Source organism: Labrus mixtus, chromosome 14 (assembly GCF_963584025.1).
Source record: "Labrus mixtus chromosome 14, fLabMix1.1, whole genome shotgun sequence".
NCBI lineage: Eukaryota > Metazoa > Chordata > Actinopteri > Labriformes > Labridae > Labrus > Labrus mixtus.
The window spans coordinates 12,125,198-12,144,047 of record NC_083625.1 but is presented as its reverse complement, the minus strand read 5'-3'; the positions used below and the strand labels follow the sequence as shown (position 1 = coordinate 12,144,047).

Here is an 18,850-nt window from a genome sequence, read left to right as displayed (position 1 = left end):
TTAGAAAAAGTAATTTAGAGGCACATGGAAATGTAACCTTGTAATTTTCCTGTGTGTTTAGCCAACACGCTGCTTATAGGCCTATAAGCTTATTCGACGGGGCATTATAATGTATGTCACTATCTCGCAGAGACATTTCACTTTCACTTCTAGTCAACCAAGAAGCTTTAAAGACCAAGAAACTCTGTGGATTTTCATTATGTCTAAGCCAGATCATTCCAGGCATTATATTAGACACGTTTCAGTTGACTTGAGCTGTTGTTGATCTGATCCCAGACCTGCTCACTCTCAGCTGCTATTAGAGGGAAATTCTGCTGAAGCTGACGTTGCTGATTTCCCCTGAAGGGTTGACTGAAGTAAAAGTGAAAGTATGCACAATGCTTTCCACACTGAAAACCGTTTGGTTATTTGTTCAGTTTCTCTAAAGAATACACTACCACATCAGTGGATGGATTTCTTTGTTCAGACATAACTTCCATGGAGGATGGCTACGTTATTTAAGGTAAGATTTCACTTCAACGGGCTAATTAATTCAACTAGAATCTTAAATATGAATAGGCCTTAAATCATGAAGACAAGATTAGTATGGCGTAAAACAATTTCATGTAGCAATAGCGATGTTCGGTTTCGACGCTGCATGTGTCCATACTCGAACATTAAGCTTTTATTTCTCTACAAAAGGTGTGGCCGTGCTGCAAAAAAAAAAAAATAACTGCAAGATCATCCACCATCCATTGTTTTCTGTTCAATCTTTTAAGTACATTTTCCTCCTCAATCCTCTCAAATTCTTCGTTATTCCCATACAGTAGGCATATTTCGAAACATTCAGACTGGTTTGCACGATTTGTTTTGATAGCGCAGATTCAGTTTGTTACTGAACAGCAGTTTCATATTTAATTCAAATTATCCTCACGCTTGGATTCTGCATTATTTGAAAGAAATGTTCGCTGTTGACTTGACTAGACACACTTGTCTACCTGAAGAAGCAGGTAGACAAGTGTGACAGGTGTAGGCTAGGTTATTAAACATGGGTTATTCACTTTAAAAAAAAAAAAAAAAAAAAGAATAATAGGTTTTTTTAAGTCCTTATACCTGTTTTTAATGTTGACATTGTTTTAAATGGCGGCTCCCCGACCTGTCCACATTGTCAGTGAGAGCACAGATGTTACTAACGCAGTTCTAAGAGGTGCCGCTAGATGTCGCCAAATGCTGACGTCCTTTAAGGCCTACTGGTCAATCGCTTTCATAAACTATAGCCAAAATGTGAATTTGAAAAAGGGCAAAACGAAAAACTATGGTCTAATATGCATCCACCAGAGAAGTGAGATAGGCCTACAACTTTCTAAAGAACAGTTTCACTTCTGACACTCACTGTTTTACTTGAGTGATGACTTGAGTTAGTTAGGCCTACTTTATTTAGGCTACTTGAGTGATGTTGAGTCAGTGATTTTTCACATTGTTGTTTTTTTTGTTTACAATAACTGGACTGTAACCAAGAAACTAGCGAAAGCACAATGTATTTTATTTGACAGCTATAGTCAACATGCTATTTTTGTATTTAGAAATCAAACTAACAAATATAGCCTATAAGGCTGGCCATGAAGCTCATCAAGAAGTTCATACAAGGTCTAAATGCACTACTTGCACCACTAATACAATTAAAAAACAAATCTAAAATAGTAATAGTTAAAAAACCGCGTTCTTATAGGCTACCTAAAAAAATATCTGAGTAATAGGTGGTTGATAAAAAATCCTTTAAAAAGTATTAAAAGCAGTGTTACTGCCATACATTCTCAGATATTTTTCAATCAAAGTACGTATAATGTAAACATAGCCACTGTGAGTTTTACAATTTTTTATATTCTGTTTTGCGATGTTTATGAAACAAAACGGTATGTAATAACTCTTGTCGAGGTAGAGCCAGTAGATAAGTTGAATGTTTGCCAGTGCATCATATTTTTTGTGCTTATCATGTTTAAAATAAAACCACACGCAGCTCATTAATAAATGTAACTGTGATACAGGGGGGACAGGATCTATCTAATCAATTTTTTCATTTTTCAATTTTTTACCCCCCTTTTCCGTTGACAAGCTAATGTGAGCTCTGAGTCAACAGCAAAATATTTAATATCAAAACCAATCGCCAGATGTCACCATTGGTCTATGATTTAAACACTGTTTCGTGAACAACCACTAGATGGCAGTAAAGCCTTAAATATATCCAACATGAACTTGTTTAGTGTACATAGCACTTACTCTCGGTTAATGATGTGTGAAAGGGGAAGTGTTTATGTGGAGTCAGTCTTCATGACTCACTTGGTACTCTCCCTGTTTACTCACATAGAAACTTAACCTGGCTGCTGACCCGATTCCATTTTTTGGTTAATTTGCACAAGTGCATGTGATTAGAAATCACCCTGCAAACCTGTCCAGGAAGAGCCCCACAAGAAAAAAAAAAGGAATCCTCTAAAATGGCCAATAGGCTACTTGATCTACTTAAATTTCTCTCAGGCAGGTGGGGCTTTCACACAACAGCCAAACAGGAAATGCTGTGCCGCCAAACAATATTTAATCTAAAATAGCTCAAAAGATGAGTGATAGATACTTCGGTGGTATAAAAGTTTTAGATATAGTAGGCATGTGTGTGTTTATGTCACGGTGTACGAATGCCTGAGCCTCAGATATGTCTTTGTCTTGTTTCATTGGAATCTGTTTTGATGTTCTTGCCCTATTATGAGTTATCAGTGACTGAACCAGACAAAGAAGTACCGCCAGGCAAACAGATAACAGACTGACACAGATTCACATACACAAAAGACCAAAGACTCACACTCTCTTTTACTTTTGAAGTCATCACCAGCAAGTGTTGTATTGTAGCTCAGTTTAAAGGAGACGAAGAAATATCTTCTATTGGCATTAAAGAGTAGTCGTTTGTTTAAGTAGTGTTCAAAAAGACCATTCCATTTAAACTGTTTTAACACAGAAAACAAGAATTCATAATAATTGTTGAATTTCTGATACTTTTCTGTTTTAGTGACGTATTTGTAGTTCATGTTTTGTCTGCAGTTGTCACATAACAAGCTTTTAGTATGTGGTGAGCACCTAAACTCAGACTTACCCAGGTAGACCTTTATTCAACATCTACAGTAAGTAGGTTCTAAAAGTCACTGAGATCAGTCTCTGATTGCTTCTTGATAAATAAAATGTCTGCAAAAGTTACAAACCTGAAACTGTTCTTTTTCCCTTTGAAGAACTAAGACGAACCAGTTTTTGGTCTTTTTTGTAGGCTTAGCCAGCATGATAGAGACTATTATTAGATCAAATGTAACAGTGTTTATTTCCAGACAATAAAAAAGAAAGTGTGTTTCATATGTGTTTACATTTGTGGGAGGTATTCCCTTAAAGCTGATTGTCATATGTCCTAAAATGTTTTTTTAATGTCATTTTTAGTATAGTATACTACTAGCCAAACAAATAACATTTCAACTTGTCTAACATTTACTTTTCCTGCCACCAAGTAGCGCTTTCTAACTGTAGAGATGCAGTAAATGCACTAATCTGGCACACTAAGGAGAATAAAAATAACAGTGAATCATTTGCAATTATAATTAAATCTTTGTTTGACAAACAGGAAGGAAACTGCCATCTGTCTCCTCCTTGCTTCTCCTCCTGCATTTCTGTAAAAAACAAATACAGAATTTCATCAAGTAAAAATGGGCTCAAATCAAAATAAACCTTAATCAGAAAAACACAATGACACTCTCAGGAGGATTTTTCGTTTCAACCAACAGTCAAAGTGGCTCTAATGCTGGCATAACACTCCAGTACAGCTCAGTCAGTATGAGGTTTCTGCAGGGAGAGCTGAATAAGGCCACACGCCAGATTTGGCTTTCCGTACTGCAGGCTGGTTTCTTAGAAATGCCTCTGTGTCTCCTCTGAGTAACTCCACCTACTGGTGAAACAGTGGAGCTGCACCTCAGTGCCTTTCTTGCAAGTCACGTGATTGAGAAGAAATCGCAGAGAGGTAGTCAGGGTCTGGATTCACCAGTTACCTTTTGATTGCGTCATGCGTTATGGCAGTTTTATTTCTCTTATCTGAAGATTGCAGAGTTATTATAGGACTATTTAAGAGCAGGAAATGGATAACTCAAGCTAGTGTCTCTGCTTTGTAAATGAACACTGTGGATGAACCCACTCATCCACATGTGGGAGGTTTTCAGCATGGGCCCGTGATATCACCATGTGTGGGACCAACAGGTGCATTACCACCATATTAAGATGCAGTCACCCTATGTTTTCTACAAAAGTTTTGCAAAAAGTATGTTCACTATATGACACAGAAAAGGGTTTGCTGTCAGTTTAAGATGGGATTGTTTGGCTTTTGTTTAACTTGAAGCAAATCCTGTTAATTCAAAATAAAAATGGGTTTGAATGACAACTCTTACACTGTTGACTAAGGATTGTGGAAGCTGCTGATATGTCAGCCAGCATTGCTTGAAAGGTGGTCAATTTAGTACCGTTTTAGTAGTATTATTTTAGTATGTTTTGTGTACCCACAGATAGGGATGGCAAACAATAGCAATAAAGCAGAAAGGTATGTAATTAAAGGCGGACATATTTTAGCAAGACAGTCAACAATTAGTGGTGTTGACATTAACAGCCAATATAAAACCATCTACATAGCACAAACATGATTGCATGCGTAACGGAGTGAAAAAATGGAGGTGTGTGTTTTAACAGGTCTTGCAGGCTGCATGTTAAGCTTCACCCTTTGTTTTCTATCCGTTGTCTGCATGCTGCCATTGTTGCTGTTGCTGCTGTTTCTTTGAAACCACTCTCACCTGTAGCCACACCCACAGCAGATGGCACAGAAGCTCAAGGCATTTCTATTGAAATGCATTTCAGGTAAATGGGGGATTAAGTCTGGTATACAGGCGCCTGTTTATCTCTGGAACGTAGTTTAATGTTTGAAAACAAAGGATTTCTGCATGTTGAAAGTGTCAGAGCAGCATTGTGTTTCCTGCTAATGTCACCTCTGCCCGTGCTTACATGTATTCAGTCCTGATGATGTTAAAATGAAATGTAAAGTCACAAAAACACAGATACGTACACCTCAAACACCAGCATCAATTAAGAAGTGGAGGTCTTCACTGGGAGGTTGTAGAGGCAGAAGAAGTCTGCATGTCCTGTCTCATAACATAAAACGGCTGTTGACTCACAGAAACACACACACACACACACACACACACACACACACACGCCAAATAGTTGGGAAAGGCTGTAGTTTAGAGGAGGTAATTTACATGGCTGACAGCTGGGCCAGGGTTCTGCTTACTAAGATAACATTTTGCACTAACATACCATCACAAAATGTATTCCTTCACATACTAAGACAGCTACAGTATATCATGTGTATTTATGGAGGTCAGGTGAAGGATTGTGTTGTGTAATAGAAGTACACAAGTGGGGGAGATAGAATAGAAAATAGTTAGTCCACCCAGAATTTCCAAACTGCATTTGTGAATCGCTTTAATCGTGTCACTTGTTTGTTCTGCAGATCCTGACCTCTATAAACTCTTCACAGAGTCATTAACATTTCACCTCATCTCATCTGCAGGGAAGTTTCTGTGAATTATAAAGACAAGTGAGGTAGTTTGATTTATACAGATTCTGTGGAAGACAGAGATCAACATGCATTCCTAACATTCTCCAGTGATGTCTTTGGAGAGAAAATGTCTGCCCCTGTGTTGCATGTCACAGATGATATGATTTTTTCCTGAGGGGAGGCCCAAATTGGTAACACAACACTATAGTAGGTAGGCACATTGTATTAAGGTTAAAACACAAAAGCACATATGCAATAAGTAAGGAATAAGTAAGGTCTTTTACCTGCTTTTTGTAAAGTGTCTCGAGATAACACTTGTTATGAGTTGACGCTATACAAATAAAAATTGATTGATTGATTGATTGATTGATTGATTGATTGATATGCAGCAGACGGCCATCAACACATACACATAAACACACACGCACCTCTATACACAGTAGTCAAAATGACATGGAGTTTGAGATAAAGAAGGATCAGCGGTGTGGGGCACGGTCAGAACAGACCGATAGAAAGGAGAAATATATACATATACACACATAAATACATATAAGACAAAAAGATATATAAAGGGATCAACTTACATGAAAGGAAAAAGAAAAGAAAAGAAAAAGAGGGTCTGGGGGTAAAACCATAAGGGAAGCTGTGGCCATGGGAGGGTTTGTTCATCGAGTAATATATAGACTACTCAATACCGAGGGAAGGTGGGTTGAGCTTGGGAGTGAGATAGTCCCCAGGGCCTTCTATATGCCGTAGGTAGCGATCCCATTTCAGTGAATATTTGTCTATTCTACGTAGAAGACTGAAGGATATCCTTTCAAAAGCTACAATTCTGCTGAGCAGAAGGTACCATTCCCCTAACGAGGGGGCAGGAGCTGATTTCCATTGTTGCACCAGTAGCCACCTGGCCAGCATCAGTGCAGTTTGAACCCAGCCTGCCTTGGGGAAAGGACGGCACTGTAAGAGGGAGGGATCCCCCAAAATAAATAGTTGTGAGCGGAAAGGAATCTGAAAACCAATGATTTTCTCAACACTCTCATGTATATGAGACCAGTAATCTAGCACCTTAGGACAGCTCCATAAAACATGCTCCAGAGTACCCTGAGATGGGCATCTCCAGCAACTTGGGTTGTCTTTAAGTTTAGCTCTATTAAGCTTGGAGGGGGTCCAATACCCTCTGTTGATAATTTTAAATTGGATAAGTCTAGTTCGGATTTCCCTTGAGACTGTTTTGGAGCTGCCCAAGATGGCAGACCATTCTTCACGGGAAAGGGATGTATTAAGATCCCTTTCCCACTGAGATTTTAATGCAGTTGTGTCACTATATTAATTCAGCCAACAGCATGGAATAGTACCGTGAAACTCATGCCCTTTACCGTCAGAGTTGAGTATATTGCCAATCTTTTTCCATACCCAGTTAAGGTGAGAAAATATAAGATGAGACTGTAAAAAACTTGGGAGAGGGACATTAAGGCATTTGGTCATTGATACAGGTGCATAGAAATATTCTTCCATATTATACCAGGGAGGGGCTCTCTCTGGAGGAAGATGCCATTGAGCGAGCTGTCGAAGGGTGAAGGAGTAGTGATAGAGTCATAGATTAGGGACATCCAATCCCCCCTGATCCACTCGCCTTTGGAGTTTGGCTAATGGTATTTTTGGTTGTTTACCACCCCATAGGAATGTGTTACACATTTTGCTAAATAGATGAAAGTACTTCACAGGGATGTTGTGGTATTGTTTGATAACTTATTGCAGAACGAACTGTTTTGGGGTCCCCATGAGAATAACTGCAGAAATGCTGTAGTCTAATTCTATATGTTATGTCTAATTTTTTACTGTTGTCAAGGGTTACATGTGTTTTTTAGGTATCAGTCGCTGTACACTTCAATCTGGACTAATCACTGTACATTACATCACCAAAAGTTTTCACATGGTTGCTAGAGGACTACCAACATAGGAGCTTACAAAACCCCTTTGTTACTTGTCTTCATTAGACCCTTTATATTTTCAACATATGTAGAACTATGATTGGCCCCTTTTAATGCAAACACAGATAAAACAGACATGGGTCTGTAGGGGAGATTTTTCATAAAGTAATCAAAATCAAACAACTCAACAATAAAAAGGCAGCCATTGGGGGCCGAGGGGAATCACATTGAACACAGAATAAAGTTTTGTTGTCTTATTTCAAAAATAAGCTTCAAGTGAACAAAAAGTGATGCTGTCCTCATACATGTTCTATCAGTCCTGTGTTGTTGTTTTTAGTTTAAATTTTTTTTTTTTAATTCAGCTTACCGATGTCTGCCCAGCTCTACTCAATCCTCCCCAGATATACACAACACCCAGTGCCAAACTACCCAGCACTTTCCACACAAAAAAACCAGAAATAAATACTGTAATATTCTAATGATAACACTAATGTTGTCAAATGTAATCAATTTAACCTAAACAGAATACCACATGAACATGAAATACTTCATGGAAAATAATTCAATCTTAGGAAACAGTCCAACTAGCTCCAACACAGGCCTCAAACTGTTTATGTTTGGATTCCAATCACGTAAACAACACAAATGAGGGTTGTCCTCCTATCTTAGCAGGAAATCACTATTAAGCTTAAATTTTGCTCCTCTAATTCCAATTAAGTTATGTTTTTGCCTGAACTTAATCAAACTTGAACAATATGGTCGCCACTTTGTAGAAGTATCACATTTTTAAATGTGGTTTGTAGGTTATATTTTTTACACTCAGCCAGAATCATGATTTATGAACCAAAGACCCCCCCCCCCCCTTGTTTGAGGTAGAAGTGTGGCTGCTCGAGATAAAGATTCCACAGTCTTAAGGAAGTAAGAAATGCAATGCTTCATGTATGAGCCTTAACACATTTCAGTCATCATGAAACACACTCAGATTTTCACATGAAGCTGGAACCAAAATGGCAGTTTAATGTTTTGAAATGACGGGGTGCTCTTAGGTGAGGGGAAAAAAGTAATTTATAAAAAATGAGATAGTTTATGTTAGTCTTCAGATTATCCATAGCCTGGAGTTGTATTCTAAGACCATCAGTCTATTCACATAGTAACACCTTTATTAGTACTTGACTATAATTAACCTGTTGCATTGGTTGACCCAGCTTGTATTGCCATTTATGTGTTGACATGGGCATCACGCCATCCCGCCAGTGTAGAAACTCCAACTCCCTCATGTAAGTGGGTGTGGGTTTGTGTGTGGGTGTGTAGCAGAGAGCTGCCTCTGGGCTTTCCAGTAAATCAGCTGACTTCAGTAAACTGTCTGACTTCTTTTTTCTAGTGTCCTTTTCTTTCTGTGAGTCCACACACACACACACACACACACACACACACATAAACATACATGCACCAGTGGATTTTGGAAAACAGAAAAATCACATGCAAAAAAAAAACAAAAAAAAACTACCAATATGCAACCTTGTGTAACAGGGAGAGCAACCAGACACATGGCTTTGGTCTTTCCAGAAAGTCAGCTGACCTCTTACTCCTCCCCTCTCTCTCTCTCTCTCTCCCGTTTTATAATTACACCCACTATAAACTACACACACACACACACACACACACACACACACACAAGCACACTTCATTTGGTTTAGGCAGCTCCTGTTTACAGATGTATCAGAATCAAACAGGATGTGTGTACATTCAAACATGACAGTTTGGATTATTAAGGTCTCTGTCAATCTGTGTGTGTTTCTAACAACATTATATTCTGATCAACATTAAGAGCAAACAGCAATACCACACTTTACAAAACTGTAGAAAAAAAAGAACTCAGGTCATTTTATCTAGACCTGCACCTATTATTATTTGCTGCTGCGATATTGTATGGGTTCTTTATTCACATTAAGCTTATTTATAGATATACAGCAAGACAAGAACATAGTGTGTGAATGTAGTGAAGGTTACATGAAACTATGGGGATTGCAAAACAAACTTCAGTGCATGTGGTTCAATGTTGATAAAGACAGGCAGGTTTTTTCTGTGATTCTCTCTGTGTGGAGTGGACTCACTTTTTAGTCTACTTTAGATTGTTTCCTCTGTCACATTTATGCATAAGCTGATATGCCATTCCTGCACAAAATAAGTCACTGTTATCATCGCGTTTAGAAACAGCACATTAACAGAAACTAGGTAACATGCAAAAATATTTTATAATATTATTATTATAATATATAATTATTCTTTCTTCGTTTCCAATAAACCAGCAGACTATTATTTATTATTACCTGTACTTCTTTCACTCTCTCCTACACACACACACACACACACACACACACACACACACACACACACACACACACACACACACACACACCCTCTCTTTCTCTATGGGACACACACCCGCATACATCTCAGTCAATCAGTGTCAATCAAACTCTATTTTTCACTTCTTCTCAGCTTAACATTAAAGCCCTGATATGCAGCCAAATACCAGAGTGAGGTCGGACACTGTTACTGTAAGTCATCATTTTTTTGTATCAATGCATGTAGTGAATTATGTTCAAACTTCAGATGCATCAGATCGTCTCTGTCAAATACGTTGTCATTACTTGACTCTGTTTGGTTTAGGTGTGGAGGGGGGTTTGGTAGAGCGTGCAGGAGGGGTCTTAAGTAATGGTGACTGTTTGTCTTTTAATTTCAGCTGCGATTAATGTAGCAGCGAAACAATGAGCAGATTTGTACTTTTGTGTTATCACATGCAACATAACCAGGTCATTTCCGTACATTTTCAGGAGTGCATAGCATCTGTGAAAGAATCCCAAAAAACTGTACTTCCTTTAGATTCAGCTCAGTTATTGTCAGCGGTGTGATCCATAAGAAAACCTGCTACTAAGTTCTCACAGCGCTCACATAAGCCCACTGCCAAGGCCAAAAGATGTGGATCTCCTAAGGGTGATAGTGGTCAGGTTCCATTCTTATCATGAAACTATGGACTCTTTGAGGAAGTAAGCACCCCTAGCATATGTAACAAACAAGGTGTGTAAAGGTTCGGTTTGGTACACATTCAGTTCAACAGGAAAAAGGCAACAAAAAATCCTGGATGCATATTTCTAGGTTTATATGATTTATTTTGAAACGACAGTAATGAAAGTTACAGTTTGTTCCAACTACTGTTGTAAAGAACTACCTGTGATAGTAGGTACAGCCTGTAGTGTAATAAACATTAAATAAACAAGAAAAGAAGAAAAAAAATTGTGCAAAATAAAGAGCAGCATAGAAATAAATAAATATTTATATGAAATAAATAGCAACATCAAACCTGATTTGTCTAATATACGACAAAATGAAATAAGTGCCTTTGGAAGCGATGTTTATTCTTTCAGATTTTTTATTTCAATCTTCATTGGATCCCATTTAGTTCCTCGTGTCCATACAAAGAAAAAAAGATTTAAACAAGATCGTTCAAATTCACAGATCTGTACTCAGGTTGGAGTGATTGAAGTCACCTGCCAGGATGAAGATGCCCTCTGCGTCTTTGTTTTGTTGTCCAATGAAGTCATCATGCAGTTTGCTCATGGCTAGTTTAGCGTTAGCCCGGGGATGAACATACACTGCTGTAATGAAAAGGTCTAGATGGTGTGGACTGCTAGCTCCATTGCTAAGTCCGGGATGTTTTCATGCAGCCAGCTCTTACTTATTAACATCATTGTTGGTGAAAGAGCAGACATTCAGATAAAGATACTGGGTAGAGCAACTCTATGCTTAGCCTATAGTCCAGATACTGGCTCACCTTCCTCTCTTCTGTCTCCTCTCGCACCGCCTACTGTGTCTCCTTTCAGCTCATATCTTCATTTAAGCTTTTCACTTGACTGAGCAAGTTATCTCCACCGTGAATGAGCGGAATCCTTCAGGAGTATTTTCGGCCTAAATGTTTTTAAGATTGAAAAGTTCAGTTCAGCGGTAGGTCTTTTTTTTTTTTTGGTAAAAAAGCTGCTTGTAGTTGGAGAGCTCCGGGCCAAAGCATCTCCACATGCCGCCATCTTTTTTATAGAACTAGTATAACTAGTATAGAATAGAACTATTATTACTAGTCTATTTAAAAAAGAAAGCAATGGCAAATGTTAATGCAATGTTGGAAAGGACAAGAGCGGATTTAGAACGTGGTCATGCCTTCCAATTTAATAAGCTAGATAAAGTTAAAGCCTTAAAAATGGCAGTATTTTCCTACCTACCCCAAACCCCCAAATGTGTGTGTGTGTGTGTGTGTGTGTGTGTGTGTGTGTGTGTGTGTGTGTGTGTGTGTGTGTGTGTGTGTGTGTGTGTGTGTGTGTGTGTGTGTGTGTGTGTGTGTGTGTGTGTGTGTGTGTGTGTGTGTGTGTGTGTGTGTCTGTCTGTCTGTCTGTCTGTCTGTCTGTCTGTCTTTGTGCTTTATTTTACTTCTTTATTTACCACAACTTTATTTCTTTCTCTTACTTTTTTAATTTCATTGCAATTATCTACCTTGAATGATGAGCAATCATTGAATTCCTTTTTTCTAATTCACCTAATCTAATAGGTCTTTGTTTTTGAGTGTGCCCTTGGTCCAAGGGAAGGTAGGGAGGGATAATGGATGGGCAAAAGGAGGGTAACTGTCTGAAAAGGATCAGTATATTTGCTCATATGTATTTATGTGTATATACTACATTCCTGTAAAACTCCTAGATTAAATCAAAGATAAAAAATCAGTCAAAGATATATTTTATCAAACATCCACACATCATAAAATCAAATCTTAAACATGGACATTCAACGGCTAACCTTGAACTCTCATTTTGCACAACTCCAGCTATGGGTTGGTTAATGTTTTGTGATTATAAGAATGCAGCAATAAATGACAAATGAGTCAAAATGAAACGAATACATGATTGCAAGCTGCAGAGCAGTTGTTCCATTTGTTCCAGTACAGTTTTATTTACTAGCTGACACCTACTAAACCACACATACGCCTATATTATTGTAAATCATTAGCAATTACAGTACTTTGCATTTTAAGGTCAACCAAAACCTATCTTTTGTGAAGCAATAACACTCTGCATGTGACCTTATAATTCTATTCAGACCTGAAAATCCATCACCATGGTTCATTGTCTGGCATGTTATGTTTACTCTGCTTAGATCGTCATCTTAACCGTTCACGTCAAGCACTAATTAAAGTAATTAAACTGGTATTTTGTGGCACAGACGTGATTATATTATGCCCAATGAATTGCTAAGAATGTTTTTCATTAGTGATCATGTACTTGTATTGTTACCTTTGACTTAATGAGAGCAGTAACAGCAGAACGGGTAAGACGGATACAAATCTGCTACGTCAGGAGAGTATACTACAAGTATCAAAAGAAAATATGATTAATGATTCATTATTACATTATTATTATTAATTGCTTTAGGAGGTGTTTCATTCTAAACTAAAACCCCTCTTTTTACAGTTCTTGATCACAAAGCACACTTCTCTGCAGTTTTTTTTGTATTGCTTCTGTGAACTTGATATAATTGCACTAATTAAACCTCTGAAAAAGTTTGTTTTTAAGTTTTGACACAACATAGATATGCCACACTCAACAAGCACACCGTGGATCTGTAGTTACTTTCCCCTTAATAAGACTTATGATGCTAACAGAAAAACAATGCATCATCTATTGTAGTCACCATCAACAAAACTTAGCTCCTTGATAAGTTTGTAGAAACCAATTTGGAGTCATAAGAAGCCTGAACGAGCTGTACCATATTTCATTTCATTTCATATTTGGTTTATTTGCTCATTTCAGTGTTCGGTTCCCACAAAATGTAACACACAATATGAAATATTTTCTCATAATAACATTGTCCATAAGCAAACAGGAGCAGGAAGAAGAACACTTATAATACCTGCCCCTTTCTTAATAACAAAATGTACTATTGAAACAGAATAAGATTGAATACTTAAATCATTTTCACTTTACTCTGGTAAAATGAATGACAAACATCTAAAATGTTCTTTTCCAATGCAGTGTGTGTACATCGCTGATACCACTAGATCATATAAAGGAAATCAACATCTTCTTTGGGTTTAATCTGGGTTTTTGTCTTAAGGTAGTAGCCTAAAACACTTAAATAAGGACACTTGAGTCAATATTGCAAGCTGGTTCAACACACTTAAGTTCCCCGGCTGCAGTGTACACCTGCATGCTAACCATTCAAGACTTTGACACCAGAGTCTGGCATAATATAGTTCAGACTGTGATGTAGTATACATTAAAGAGTGAAGAAATGCAGCTACCATTAAACAAACATAGATTTAAATATTCAAAAAAGCTGTTTTGCATGTTGTGTGGACTTTGTGTTAAGACAATTGTCGAAAATAGAAACACACACAAAAAAATGTCTTTCATAACATTGTGAAACAGTAAATTCTGTACCATATCGTTATTTTGATGTCAAATTACTCATGCATTTTATAGTGGAATTAAAGCAGCACCTTTGTCATTTTGAGCGATATTGGTCAGGGTGACTAGATTAAAAACTTAGGGAAATACCAGCCCTGATCAACTTTGTTCTCCGCTGGCTTTTATGGTGTGAACATCGCTGTGAATGTTCAGAGGAAGTTACTTCACATTCTGTCGTTATACAACTACATAAAAAAAGTAAGGAAATGTTTTACACTCGCCAGATGGAAAGCACCGGAGAAATATCTTTCTTAGCTCCCCCTTCACACACACACACACACACACACACACACACACACACACACACACACACACACACACACACACACACACACACACACACACACACACACACACACACACACACACACACACACACACACACACACACACACACTCACTCACTCACTCACTCACTCACTCGTTCTTATTTGTGTCTTGTTTGCTTTTAAGGGGTTTTCACTGCCATCTCATCTCTGTAATGGGGTAGGACCAACAGTTGAGCATTGTGGGTAGGGAATCTACCACACCCATCCCGGACTAAACTGATAATCAGTTTCATATTTTAGATGCTAATGTTTGAAGGTAAATCCTATTTTCCTAATAGATTGATTTATTAGGGGGGTTAGAAAAAAAACATACCATCCCAATCCATAGTTCCTACTAATGTGAAAATGTTCAGCAGCAGGAATAGTATTGAAGGATATTTTAAAGCCGTAAAGTGTGAAATGCACACACACATTCATACAAACAGCAACACTTTAAACAATTTTTTTTATTCTAGTAAAGACCCAAGACATGTTGGCAATAATTACTGGAATACGCACAAAGGGCAGCCATGGGGCGCTGGTGGCACAATGGTTATTACGCACGCCCCATGAATGGAGGCTATGGTCCTCCAAACTGGCGGCCCCAGGTTCAAATCCCACCTGTGGCTGCTTAACCGCATGTCATTCCCCACTCTCTCTCCCTGATTTCCAGCTCTATCCACTGTCCTATCTCTCCATTAAAGGCACAAAAAGCCCAAAAATAAATCTTAAAAATAAAAAAACAAAGGGCAGCCATACCACCATACATTTCTAAACAACTAAATCATTTACTTGATTCTGTTTTCAGGGAAGAAACAATACTTTTTGTGTTGCTGTTTGTAAGAATTATTCATGTGTTTTATTAAGTGCAAATATTAATGAAGAAATGGAATATATGTTGTAACGTCAGACATGTAATGTGGGAAGGGAGATTTTTACAAACTTGTCTCAATGCAATCAGTCAATTTACATTTTTTATCAAAGTACTTTCTGTTATATTATTGACAAAGACCCGACAATAATCCACCATGAGCACAGCACTTGGCAACATTGAACAAAGCAACAGTGGCAAAGAAATACTGCCTTTTAAGAGGCAGAAAACTCGAGCAGAACCAGACTCATGTTGAACAGCCATCTGCCCCGACTGTCGGGCTTGGAAAGTGGGTTAAAAGGAGATGCAGAAAGAAAGCGATGGATAGAGACAAACAGAACAACTATAGAAACAGTTATGAATGAAGTAGATTTACAGCTACAATGACAGCAACAATGGTAACAGTGTGTGTAAGGCAAGCACATTTCAGCAACCGTGGGGTTTTTTTTGCAACAGAAGCAAAAACAATACACACAGTTGCCTAAAAAGAGAGTAAAAGTTACAGTGCAGAGTTAAAATTAAAAAAGTTATTTAAAAATATTTTATTAATAAGAGGCAGCTGTAAAAAAAAAGGTGATTCTTCAGCGTTGATTAAAAAGAGCTGCGAGTTTCAGCAGACCTGCAGTTTTCTGAGAGTCTGTTTCAGATATATGGAGCCTTACCAGTGGTGTAGTGCAGGATATACGCAGGTATATGGTGTATACCCACTTATTTTTCAGTCTCCATAGAGTATCCCCACTTCTAAATCTCCTATGATTCCCACCATTGATTGATTGACCATATTCAGTAGTTTGCTGCAATCTAGGATGGTGAAGGGATGACTCTCCCTACTCTGTCATTCAGTGCTTTATAGAGCAACAGACTGGTGACCAGTGTAAAGACGTCAGCACTGGAGTGATGTGATTCACTTTCTACACACTACACCCAGATTTCTGGCTTGGTCAGTTGTTTTCAACTGGCTGAAGCTGTTGCTGACTTGTCAACCTGTTTACACAGTTTAACATATAACATTGACATCAATGAGGTTATTTGACAACATTAGAAACACAAACAAACACACTTCATTACAAACATATTTCTACTTTATGATTAATAAGGCATCAATGTGTATACATGGGATTAGTTACTTCTGATGGTCTGATGGTCACAGCCTCTGCACACATCAGTGTGTGAATGGTTGTTAGTGGGTAGGTGTGACATGCGGTGTAAAAGCACTTTGAGTAATCAGAAGACTAGAAAACCGCTCTACAAGTGCAAGTCCATTTACCATTTACCAGTGTGCCATGGGATATTTGTTTATTTTTTCAGGTGTATGGGAAGATGTTTGTACCTATGCTTTTAATGTCTCTTGATCTTAAAGGATTATTTACCATCTCCTGTCATTCATGTACATATATATGCAACGTCATCCAGATTGTTAAATTTCCCATCAACCTTGGTTTTCATTTTGGTTCACATTCGATTTGACTTTTTTATGACTTCACTTTTTCTTGCTATGTGCGACAATGTAATTTGATCCATAATTGAACAAATCAATGTACAGCTCCTGCATCATCACATACGGCTGCACTTGGATCAAATGGAGAGATATGCATGCCTGTAATATTGACTCTTACCAATGATAGGAACATGCACTGACCCATATGCAAGGTGTGTGAATACCATGAAATCAAACAGAATAACAAATCAACAGCTAATTTAATCAGACATCTGAAGACATTAATGAAGGGTGATATTTTATTTTGCAGCACCTAAATACTTAGGTAATCAGGTTTGACAAAATAGTGGAACTTAATAGCAGTAAGCAATAATTATATGTGGTGGAGGGGGCGTTATAATTAGAGGTGGGAAACAATTATGTAAAAATCGAGATTCTTATCTTCTGAGATTTAAAAGAGATTCATAACTTCCAAAACATTTTTGGCTAATAAGTCACTCCCTGCTAAGTGCTAATGCTAGCTCTTTAACCCAGTAGAATGTCAAATGGAGCAGCAAGAAATTCAGCCAGCCTCACAGATGACTGGAGTAGATCCTGAAGTATGTACTCATTCAAAAACAAACTTTGAATCATGACTCAAAAAGCATCAAAAAGACACATTGTTTTAAGTAGGTGCTATTATTTCCTTGACAATTGGTAATGATTTTGTTCTGAGTGCAACTATCACAAAGTTTACTCACAGAGAAATATTTCAATTTTTTTACTCTACTTCTTTTGATTATAGTTTGGATCATAGTTTATACAAAACCCCCTATTGTTTTTCTCGTTTACTAAGTTGTTATTCCTCTTTTAATAACTGTAAACATAAGCAGATTTTCTGATGCAGCAACTACATTTTCCTTATGGTATAAAATGGTTTTGGTTTTTTTCACAATGATCAAATAGAAAACGTTAAAAAAAAAAAAAAAAAAAAAAAATGGGGGGTGTATAATGGTAATGTTGAAAAAATTCAGTAATAATTATTTTTGCATTGTTGTTGCCGTAGCCAAACAATAATTTAAGTACAGTGTTGTTACTTTGATCCCAAAATAAATTAGTATTCACAATCTTGAGGTTGAGATGTGTATCCAAAGCTTAAAGTTGTTCAAAAGGAAGAAATGCGCTTTATCATAAACTGTTTTTTCTCTTTTCTGATAGGTTAACAACCTGCAGGATTTCAAAGGTATGTTTGAAGCACGAGAAGGAGGAAGAAGGCAGGATGGCCGTCTGTCAGGAGACAGGGACAGTCTCTGGGAATTGTGCAAATTTACATCGAGGATATGGAAACTGATATCACAATTTACACAGTTTTACATCTGCTTTTAATGTATTACATGTAATTTGCAGGGTTTTTTTTTTTATGTCTACATGTTATCAACCGCAGGACCTGAGCCCATACATTGTCAATAAATTCATACTTTTCATTTACTATTTTCATTCTGACATATTTTAACCTGATCTTTGACCTGAAACTTTCACAGGACATGGTTTTGTGATAGGATAAAAACATAAATGAGACCTTAATGATAAGTAAGGCATCGTAAACAGAACAAAAGAAATTATTCAGGTAGAGTTGTTGCATGCAATGTTTAACACACAGCTGCACGGTATCAGCCTGACCACAGTTTCGTAAATTATTCACTTGTTATGTAGCCTGTTAGCGTGATTCTCAGTCAGAGTATAATTACATAATGTCTTCAAACATTAGGGTGAGAAATCAAACCTCCGTATGAAGCCATAGTGTTTTTTATTTTAAAAAATATTGCTTCTGTAAAAAATGTTGGTTGGATCATAGTCCCATCAATAACTGTCTTTTTCTCTTCATATAAGTGTAATGTATGCCACAATTGCTACAATAAAACTGTACAAATATGGAAAAACTGATTGTTATTATTTTTTTCTTGCACCTCATATTTGTTGTCATTTTGAGTATCCTCCCTTACAGTGTATTTTCAAACCCCTTTAATACTCTTTAAAAGGGCGCAGAGGGCCTAGCTGTTGGGTCGCGCCCCATGTAAAGAAGCTGTAGTCCTCCGGTCGGACGGGCCAGGTTGAAGTCCGGCTTGTGACTCCTTGTTCCATGTTTCATCCTCAATCCACTGTCCCGTTCAATACGGCAAAAAGCTGCTTGATTATGAAGACATTTCTA

At 37.6% G+C, this 18,850-nt stretch overlaps 1 long non-coding RNA gene across 2 annotated transcripts; it reads left to right on the top strand.

The window, feature by feature from the left end:
- Positions 1-258: 258 nt before the first annotated feature.
- On the top strand, positions 259-18,581 carry LOC132988022 (uncharacterized). Of its 2 annotated transcripts, XR_009675774.1 has the most exons (3): positions 259-502; positions 14,499-14,557; positions 17,860-18,581. It is a non-coding gene; the product is annotated as an uncharacterized LOC132988022 (long non-coding RNA). The 2 variants fall into 2 exon arrangements; XR_009675773.1 differs by lacking the exon at positions 14,499-14,557 and having other exon boundaries at positions 17,860-18,044.
- The last annotated feature ends 269 nt before the right edge of the window (positions 18,582-18,850 follow it).